Source organism: Trichosurus vulpecula, chromosome 6 (assembly GCF_011100635.1).
Source record: "Trichosurus vulpecula isolate mTriVul1 chromosome 6, mTriVul1.pri, whole genome shotgun sequence".
In the NCBI taxonomy this organism is placed as follows: Eukaryota; Metazoa; Chordata; class Mammalia; order Diprotodontia; family Phalangeridae; genus Trichosurus; species Trichosurus vulpecula.
In genome coordinates, this window is record NC_050578.1 from 212,697,584 (window position 1) to 212,707,840 (window position 10,257).

A 10,257-nucleotide genomic window follows, 5' to 3' on the forward strand; every position below is an offset into this window, starting at 1 on the left:
ACTCTTATCTTAGCCCTAGAAAGGTCAGGTGAGGTCATCTGGTTCAACTTCTTTTAAATATGAGAAAACTGAGGTTCAGATAAATAGCTTAGATTTGTTTGTTTTGTTTGAGAGCTCGGGTCTTAGGACCCACCTGGTCTGAAAAGGATCTGAAGTGACTAATAAAATTAAATTTATACTTTGATGTTTTAAATTTCATAAGACACAAAATCAAAGCTTCTTAATTTTTAAAAAGCAGTTGATGAACTTGAGATGAACTTTTTTGACAGTAACCAAAGAGGAAGAAATGTACTCTTGTCCTCATGAGGTCCTAGGCTCTAGAACAAGGAATGACCTTTTGCACCCTCTTCCTCTGACCAAGCTCAGGGAGAAGTGATTTGTCTGTGATCACAGAAGGGAGGTGTCGGTATTGTCAAGAGCTCCAATTCTGGAGTCAGATCCCAGCTCTGCCACTTTCTGGCTGGGTGACCTCAGACAAGTCACCTTCCTCACTGAGCCTCAGTTTCCTCATCTGTAAAGTGAGAGGTTTAGACTAGATGAAGTTCCAGGTTCCTCCCCGCTCTAAATCTCCCATGCTGTGTCAGTAGTAAGTGACAGAACCCAGGTACAAACCCAGGTCATGGAATCATGGACTTGGAACTCAGGGGGATCTTAGAGACCATCTAATCCAGCCAACTTGGTGTGACCAATGATTCCTAGAGAGAGGCCCTGTGACTAGTCTGAGGTCACGCAGCTGGCAAGTGGAAAAGCTGGGATTTGAACCCAAGCCCCCGGTGCCAAACTTGTTACCCAGGTGCTCACGCCCAATCCCACACAGCTCTCGGCTCCTGGTTAGAGATGAGTAGACAAATGTGGCCCTCCAGAGACTGCCCAAGTTGTAATCTCTGTGTATGTATGGAGGTGACTCATGGGGCCCTAATCAGAACGAATCCATGTCACTTGACACAATGTCTGCAGAGAGGGGAGAAAAGGAAGGCATTGCTATGAAGCATTCCTGCCACCTGCCCAGGGTCAGCTATTTCCAGCAGCTGCTGCTGCCTTCTGTCCTCAAGAACAGCTGTAGTTCCAGAACACAGACCATCTCATTTTAACCGTATCTCCTGCCTGTGTGGCTTTCCTCTTCAGCCCCGTCCTCATTAGAACACAAAGGGCAAAGACGTAGGCTAAGTCTGGCACCGATGGGTGCAAACTGCTTAAAAGAGGCAGACGGGACCTCTACGATAGGCCCCAGAGAATTCTTGAGGGTCGCCTGGTGGGATAGCAGTGGCAGCAGCAGATCACACAGATTGAGCAGACCTCGTTCTCACTGGAAATACTGTGGGCCGAAGCATCCTGAGAATCATGAATCATAGTGTGAAGGCGGCAGCAGTGGGTGAGTACAGAAACCTACAGTGGGTTCACAGAATCTCAGATAATAATGGCTGGTATTTATATGGCTCTTTAAAGCTTGCTAAGCATTCTACAAATATCTCATCTTCACAACAATCCTGGTTGGGAGGTGCTACTGTTATTCCCATTTCACGGGTAAGGAAGCAGACTGTGGAGAGTTACATGACTTGCCCAGGGTCACATAGCTAGAGTATCTGAGTCTGGTTTTGAACTCGGGTCATCCTGACTCCAGGCCTAGGGCTTGATCTACTGTACCATCTAGCTACCTAGATTTGGGAGGTGACCTCAGAAGCCATTTAATTGAATCCATACCCAAAATGGCGCTCCCCCTAGCAAGTGGTCATTCATTCTCCACTTAGAGACAGAGTTGAGGGAATTGTTACCTCCTGGGGTATTACATTCCATTTTTGTGCAGATTGGTGGAGAGGCAGTATTGCTCAGCATTGTGGGCATCTCAGAAGTACCAGGAGTTATGAATTTCTACTGTCTTAGCCACCGTCCAGTCTTCTGGACTTAGGTAAAACCTGGCCCCTGATAATAGCCTCATTTTTTTTTTTTAATCTGGGTCACTCTGTGGAGATGACCTGGTAAACACCGGACTTTTGACTTCAGAAATCAGTCATGAGGAATAGTTCATTAGTTAATGAAACAGAAGCATTTGCAAGTAGATGTAGAGAACAGTCGGTTGTCTATAGGGTGATGATGGCATGGAAAAGATCAATCAATCAGCAAGCATTCATTAAGCACCTGCTGTATTCCAGGCACTGGGGATACATTGAAGAAACTCTCAACTGCACCCTGGGATCCAGGATCTCATCAGTGTGGTTATTCCAAATGGTGGATAGACCACAGGGCATCCTTGGCTTCTCATCCTGGGCCATTCTTATTCATGTTTTCCCTGAGAAGATCCGTCCAATACCCTGGAGGCTTTCCTCTGTTTCTTTTAATATTCGATGTATGCCAGTTCATTACCCTCACTCTTTTCTTGGTGTGTCTGTCTGGCTAAAATCATGCCACACCATGATCTCAAGAATCATCCCTTCAACTTACATGAACTGATGTTGAGCGAAGCAAGCAGAACCAGAAGAACATTGTACACAGTAATAGCCACAGTATGCCATGACTGATTTTGATAGCCCTTCTCAGCACTGCAAGGACCTAAAACAATTCCAAAGGACTCATGATGGAAAATGCCATCCACATCCAAAAAAATAAATACGGAGTCTGAATGCAGATCAAAGCAGACTATTTTCTTGTGTTGCTTAATGTTTCTCTTTCTCAAAGTTCCTCCCATTCATTCTAATTCTTCTATACAACATGACTAATGTGAAAATATGTTTAATAGGAATGTATATGTAGCACCTATATCAGATTGGACTCCATCTTGGGGAGGGGGAGGAAATTTAAAACGTATGGAAGTGAATGCTGAAAACTAAAATAAATTAACTTATTAAAAAAAGGAATCATCATTTCAGGTAACCCAAAAGGTTACAGAATGATATATAGTGAATCTGAACATGTTACGTTATTAATAATACTGACATGTGTAAGAAGTCATAAAAATGGCTCCCACTTACAGTACTTGTCAAGACTGATAAAGATTCATTTTTTATAGAATTATCTCCATTTAACAGATGAGGGAACTGAGGCTTATCCAGGTGAAGTGACTTTGTCCATAGTCACACGGAATAAGGGTCAAAACCATTGTTTGAACCCACGACTTTCCTGGCTCCAAGTCTATCTAACGTTCCATTCCATTACACTGCCTCTCTGTTTTCCTTCCTGTGCTTCATGGGGACAGAGAAGACAGCAATACCTTACGAAGACTATTCTCCTCCTTCAAGGCGAGGGAGAATCAGCAAGCATGAGGAGAGGAGAGTGAGGGGCCCCTTTTCAAAGACCCCGTCTCAATATGGTCTCTGACAAACAGATGGCTTCCCATCCCGAGTCTGTTACAAAGTCTTAAAACGAACGAGGCTAGAAATTAGCCAGAATCACAGAATGCAGACATCGACCATAGAATACTATGTGTGAAAGGGAAGTTCAAACTATATCAACACAGAATGTCAGAGCTGGCAGGGGCCTGGGAGACCAGCTAATACAAGCCCTTCATTTTACAGGAGGGAAAACAGATCCACAGAGGAGTAGGAACTTGACCAAAAGTGAGTTTTGGTGCTGTTATCCACATCCATCTTTGCATCTTTTCTAAATATCACAGACTGAAAAAAGTGTCCTTTTTCCTATTCCCCCAAGTTTCTTTGTCTTACACACATTTTTACAAGGACTGGGGGGAAATAATTTTCCAACATTTTAAAATTCTGATCTTAGAAAACCTAATGCAGCAGAAATTGTTTTGTGTCTAGTCTCTGAGGTTATTATAATAACCAGCATTTCCATAGTGACTCTAAGATTTACAAAGCACTTTCCATAAACCAGCTCAGCAAGGTTGATTGTACAGAGATTGTCAAACCCATTTTGGCTAGGAGTTAGATCCAGGACCTTTGACCCCTGCTCAGTGTTCTTTCCACTTCACCATGATGGGATCAGCCTGGAGCGTTTCTGAGTTCCCTCCCAGCCCTCAGTTCTATGGTCCTACATATCTGAGGGCTTAAATGCTGTCCTTGCATTGGAAAGGCATCTGGAGAGACAGAATAGGGGAATAAGTGATGCTCAAATGCCATCTATTCCCGAGCGCAGCAAAGCGAGAAATCAGCTCACAGACGCACGCTAATGCTATAATCACAGCGGCAACCCCGATTTCCATACTGGTTTATGGTTTTGTTCAGTCGTGTCTGACTCCCCATTTGGGGTTTTCTTGGCAGAGATACCAGAGTGGTTTGCCATTTCCTTCTCCAGCTTTTTTTTTTAACATATGTGGAAACTGAGGCAAACAGGGCTAAGTGACCTGCACAGGGTCACCCAGCTGTTTAAGTGTCTGAGGTTGGATTTGAACGCAGTCTTCCCGACTCCAGGCCCAGCACTCTTATCTGCTGGGCCACCTAGGTGCCCTAGGTTTATGGTTTACAAAGTACTATTTCCTTCTAACAATCCTAAAAGGTAGTTAGTACAAGTACGATTGTCCCTGTTTTACAGATGAGGACCCTGAGTTTCAAAGAAAGGAAGTTACTTGACCGAGGCAAACCCAGTCCCCAAGTGGAAGAGCTAGCAACTTGAAACCAGGTTTTCTAGAAGCCAATTCCATGCCCCTTCCCATTGAATCTATCCCAATGTTGCAGACTAGGTCACATATCTAATTCAAAGCCATGGGTTTTCTAAAGACAATACAAAGAGCAGCCACAGTCGAATAAATCAGCCGGCATTAATGATGCATCTTACATTCCTGGCCTGCAAAGCAGACATCCTGTCTCCCCTGCAAAGCCAATGCTCTGGTCTTTCTTGCTCGTAGCTACCCAAGATAAAATGTTTTGGGAGAAAGATCCAATTCAATTTAACAGGCACTCGGGAAGATCTATTGCTGGCAAGATGCATTGTTTGGGCGAGGGGTAGATGCAGAAATGAAAGAAGACCTAATCTCAACATGATTCCGTCTGATGAGTCTCACGTTCTATGGCTAGGTTAAGTGGAAAGAGAAATTTTTTTTTTCAAAGAAATCAATACGTGTATAATTTAGAAGAGCATTAAAATAGTCAGTAGGTATATCTTAAAGATGGATTTTGTAAGTCTAGTCCCCCACCCCCCCACACTTTTGTTAGAGGGGAAGGGAAATCAAAATAATGTTCTAGACATGACTGTGTCCGTGACATTCATGTGGCACACAGACTGGCCTCACTCTCCCCACCTGCACCCTTTGGGAGACAGGAGGTCTGCTTTGCAAGCTAGGAATGTAAGATGTTATTAGTGCCGATCTATTTATTCTACTATTATCTTTAGAAAACCCATGGCTTTGAATTAGCTATGTGACGTACTCCCCTCCAAGTCCTGGGGGTAACTCAGCGAGGATTAGGAAGTGGTGTTTCAAATGCTATTGTTCAGGAGCCTCTGTCCAGTGTGTTACCCCCGATATCAATAAATCAGTAAATATCTCTTCCACATCAGTTGGCCAATTAACAACAATTAGCTTTTAGGCAGAGTTAGTTATTGAAAAGGTACAACAGTCCCCAAACAGAAGATATACTCTCCTTCACCACCACAGCCTTTGAGGAGAGTGGGTTCAGTCTCAAAGTAGTTATCACCAGCATCCTGTCCACAAAGTTCACTTGGGATACGGCATAGCTGAGAGGTGAATCTCTTTGGTGCTTGCACACTGGTGTCTCCACTTTCTCTCTTCTCACTGTCTTCTTAACGTCCTACAATCTGGCTTCCAACCTTATCATTCCACCAAAATGGCTCTTACCAGTGATGTCTCTGTTGCGAAGTCCAATGGTTTTTTTTCAGTCCTTATGCTCCTTGACCTCTCTGCTGCCTCTGACACTGTTGGTCACTCTCTCCTCCTCCTCTCTTCTCTCTAGTTTTTTGGGACACCATTCTCTCCTGACCACTCATTCTCTGTCTCCTTTGCTAGATTCTCCTCAGATCACACCCTCCAACCACAAGTGTCCCTCGGGTTCTGTCCTGGGCCCTCTTCCATTCTCCCTCTTCACTACTTCACTTGGTGAGCTCATCAGCTCCCATGGATTTAATTACCATACCAGTGATTCTCAAATCTACCTTTTCTGCCCCAGTCTCTCCGTGGACCTTCAGTCTCCCATCTCCAACTGCCTTTAAGACATCTAGAACTAGATGTCCATTAGCCATTTGAAACTCAGTATGTCCAAAACAGAACTCACTATCTTTCCCCAAACCTTATTCCTACACCCCCCTGCCATTCCCTATTACAGTACAGGGTGATACCATGCTCCCAGTTCCACAGGCTCCCAACCTAGGAGTCATCCTGAACTCTTCATTATCTCTCAGTCTCCTATCCAAGCTGTTGCTAAGGATCTGCCGATTTCACCTTTGCAACATCTCTGGAATATGCCCGCTTCTCTGCTCTGACACTGCCACCATCCTGGCGCAGGCCCTCATCACCTGTTGTTGAATCATTTCAGTCTTGTCTGACTCTTCATGACCACATTTGTGGTTTTCTTGGCAAAGATACAGGAGTGGTTTGCTATTTCCTTCTCCAGCTTATTTTACAGATAAGGAAACTGAGGCCAACAGGGTGAAGTGACGCCCAGGGTCACACAGCTAGGAAGTATCTGAGGCCAGATTTGAACTAATAAAGATGAGTCTTCCTGATTCTAAGCCCAGTGTTCTATCCACTGTACTTCAGAAAAATCACTTTAGTGGCTGGATGGAGAATGGTTTGGAATGTGGAAAGACTTGAGGAAAGCAGACCCATGAACGGGTCATTGTAATAATCAAGTCAGGAGGTGGTGAAACTAAGCCACGTGGGGCAGTGAATGTGGCCCTTTCATACCTTAGTTTCAGAAGAGGCCAGAAAAATTCCCTCCATGGTGATAAATGTCTCCAAACTGAGCTAGGCTGGCTTCCAGATGACAGACGTACAGGACATTCTCAAGAACCTGCCAGAACATCTCCTCGGCTGTCGTAACCTTGGAGGGCCCAGAGTTACCTCCACACCACAGGAAAGCCCAGGAGGAGGCTGTCAGTGAAGGGAAATGGGAAAGAATGAATGACCTAGAACCCAGTCTTCCAAGACTGGGGGCAGGGTGCAAGATCCTCAGAGGAGAGTTATGGCCAGCAATACGGGGATTTCTTCATGCATATTTGTTACAAGGATTTCTTTTTCTTTTTCCCCTCACTGGGGACTGGGGAGTGGTGTGGGAGGGAGAGAAAATAAATGCTTGGGCTTTTTAAAAATTCATTTAAAAAAGAACCCATGAATGTAAAAATTAAATAAACGAAAATCAATAAGCTAAGGCCAATTAATAGATATTTGAGAATATAACTCCTGCAGAAAATACATCCTTTTAAAAAATTATTTATTATTTTAGTTATTGATTTATTAATAGATCCTTTTTTTAAATGAAGATAAAGTTAAAACAATCAACCAAAGCAAGCCGGTCACAATAAATTCACTCCTACTAACAATAAATGCAATAAAGGTATATACACATACATAAGGACACAAATACATATACATATAATATATACACATATGCATATGATACACTAATATATATACAAATGCATATGTGTGTATATATGTATATATGCGTAATACACAAATGAAGTCAAATTTGAGTCAGGGGACTTCTCCATCACGTGTTCCCTCCTTCTTCCCTACCTTCTCCCCCCTTGTCTTTTCCTTCACTTTTCCAACACCTCCCACCTTCTTTTCAGCTTTTCTTCCCCTCCTTGAGGGGAGAGACTATTTTTTTTTCCTGTTTGCTTGCTTAGCACAGTACCAATCACATAGTAGGCACTTGATAAATGTTTGACGACTGACGGACGGACCTGACAGGCAGGGGTGATCTGCCACTGCTGCTCACATAAGCCTGTGACACAGAGGACTTGTGTCATTGTGGTCCTTGCTACATTAGAATGTGTGAAGAGAGTCAGGGCAAAGTTAAATGCTCTTCATGTAGAAGTTAAAAGGACCATAATATTTGTTGGATTTCACAACGTCATCCATTTGGGCAAACACAGTATAAGTTGGTTTCAAAGAAACCTGTTTTTAAAAATTGAATTAACTTGGGAGCAAAACTGGGTAATCCTCTGAAATTTTCAACAATGACATTTAAATTTAATTGCATTAATGTTTCATTGTCTGTAATTTTTTTAAAAAGTGAAATATGATCCTTCCCTAATGGATACAAGAGGAAGTCCAATGGAGCAGCTGAATTAGTACAATCTAAGTTGACTAAAGACAGTTTAAATACTGAGTGCACATGCAAAGAATTTTTTAAAGGGAAAACCAGACACTTCTGAGAAGCAAAAATAGTTTTTTTCAAAAGCCATGCCTATAACATGCAAAGGATCTGTTGCTTCTTATATGGTTGCTTACAGAATTGTTAAATATAAAAATATTCTCTCATCACACAGGGAAAATGTTGGTGCTGCCTGTGGCAGGAGGTAAATCATATGGCTCCCTAATGTCTCCTGAAACCCACATATCTGATGAATAATTTTTGAAGAAATTTAGTGCTTTAAATAAATCAGTGCAAGGTTCTCTCTCAAATTTAAACTCCAATCTACAATGGCAGAATGACTGAATTTACGAAGAAATTAAACCCTGGGTTAATGAGTTGGCAAAATAACATTTTTGATATGTTTCTCATTTTAAGAACTACATATCTCACACATAAAATAGAAGAAAGTAAAGATATATTTGCTCATCATTTGACTCTATTCTCTTTTTATTTTATTTTTAAAATTTTCTAAATAGTATTCTATATTTTCCAATTACATGTAAAGACAATTTTTAACATCCATTTTTGGGTTCCAAATTTTCTCCTATTCCTTCCTCTCTCCTCCCCCTTCCCTAAGTCGGTAAGCAATTTGATATAGGCAATATATAGGTGCAATCATTTTCATTTTATTTTAAAGACTTAGATATTTCTAAACATTAAGGAATAAGGAGCTCATCTGCCATGAGCAAATACGATACATTTGATCTAACTTCATCGGGATATTAGGTTAACTGACAACATGATGGTGTGTTGAAATAAACCTTTGAACTTAAAATTTTTGTGGTTTTGGCTACAGTCGAATAAAGAGTTTTCTGTTTTATCAAACAAAGAAGTACACATTTTACCACAATTCAGAATTCATTGGTATGAGACATAGTTTCCTACTGTAGTTATTGTGAAGACAAAAATCTCAATTTTGAAATGTCTGAAAAAGAATTCCCAATAGCACCACATTTTAAGAAGCTTTGCACAGAAAAACCAGGACCTCCATCGTATTAAAATATTGTCATGGTGATTATTTTTGGAAGTTATAAATATAAACATTACATATTTATGGATGAATAAATAACGGTTAAATTATTTGTATTTTTATTTTAGAGTTGCATGTTATAAAATTGTAATAAACTATCCATTTTAACAAAATATAAATAATATTATTTACATAGATGATTTTGTGAAAAGGGAGTATGTGTGTGTGAGAAATTTTTTTTATAAAAAAGTATATATTGTTAACCAAAGACATGGGTAGTAACTTGATTTATTTACAAAGAGAAAGGCAAGTGTATGTGGGAGCTCCTTACACACACACACACACACACACACACACACACACACACACACACACACGTGTATATGTGTGTGTGTGTGTGTGTGTGGGGTCTCTGTGTGTGTGTGTGTGATTGGTACACAGTTGTTTGCATGCTATCTCCCTCATTATCCTTTGAGGTCCTTGAAGGCTGGGGTATTGGTTTTTTGGGGGGTTTGTTTTTGTTTTTTGCTTTTTTGTTCTATCCTCAGTGCTCAATACAGTGACTGGTAGGTAACAGGTGCTTAATAAATGCTTGTTTGTTGTTTGGGCTCTTGTGTAAAACAAGGGCTTTTGACCTCGTGGTTTGTAAAGTTAATTTTGGCTCTATGAAACATAAGGGAAGTATTTCTTTTTTTTTTTTAATAAATTTCTTTCTTATTTTTAGTTTACAACACTCAGTTCCACAAGTTTTTGAGTTCCAAATTTTCTCTCCTGCCTTCTCCTCCCCCCCAACCCCCAAGGCAGCATGTAATCCAATGTAGGTTCTACATTCACCTTCACATTGAACTTATTTATTTGGTAGTCCAGTTGTAAAAAAGAATTATAACCAATGGAATGAATCATGAGAAAGGAGAAACAAAACCAAAAAAGAAGGAGAAAAAAGAGAGAGAGCAAATAGTTTGCCTCAATCTGCATTCAGACTCTGTAATTCTTTCTCTGGATGTGCATAGCCTTTTCCATCAT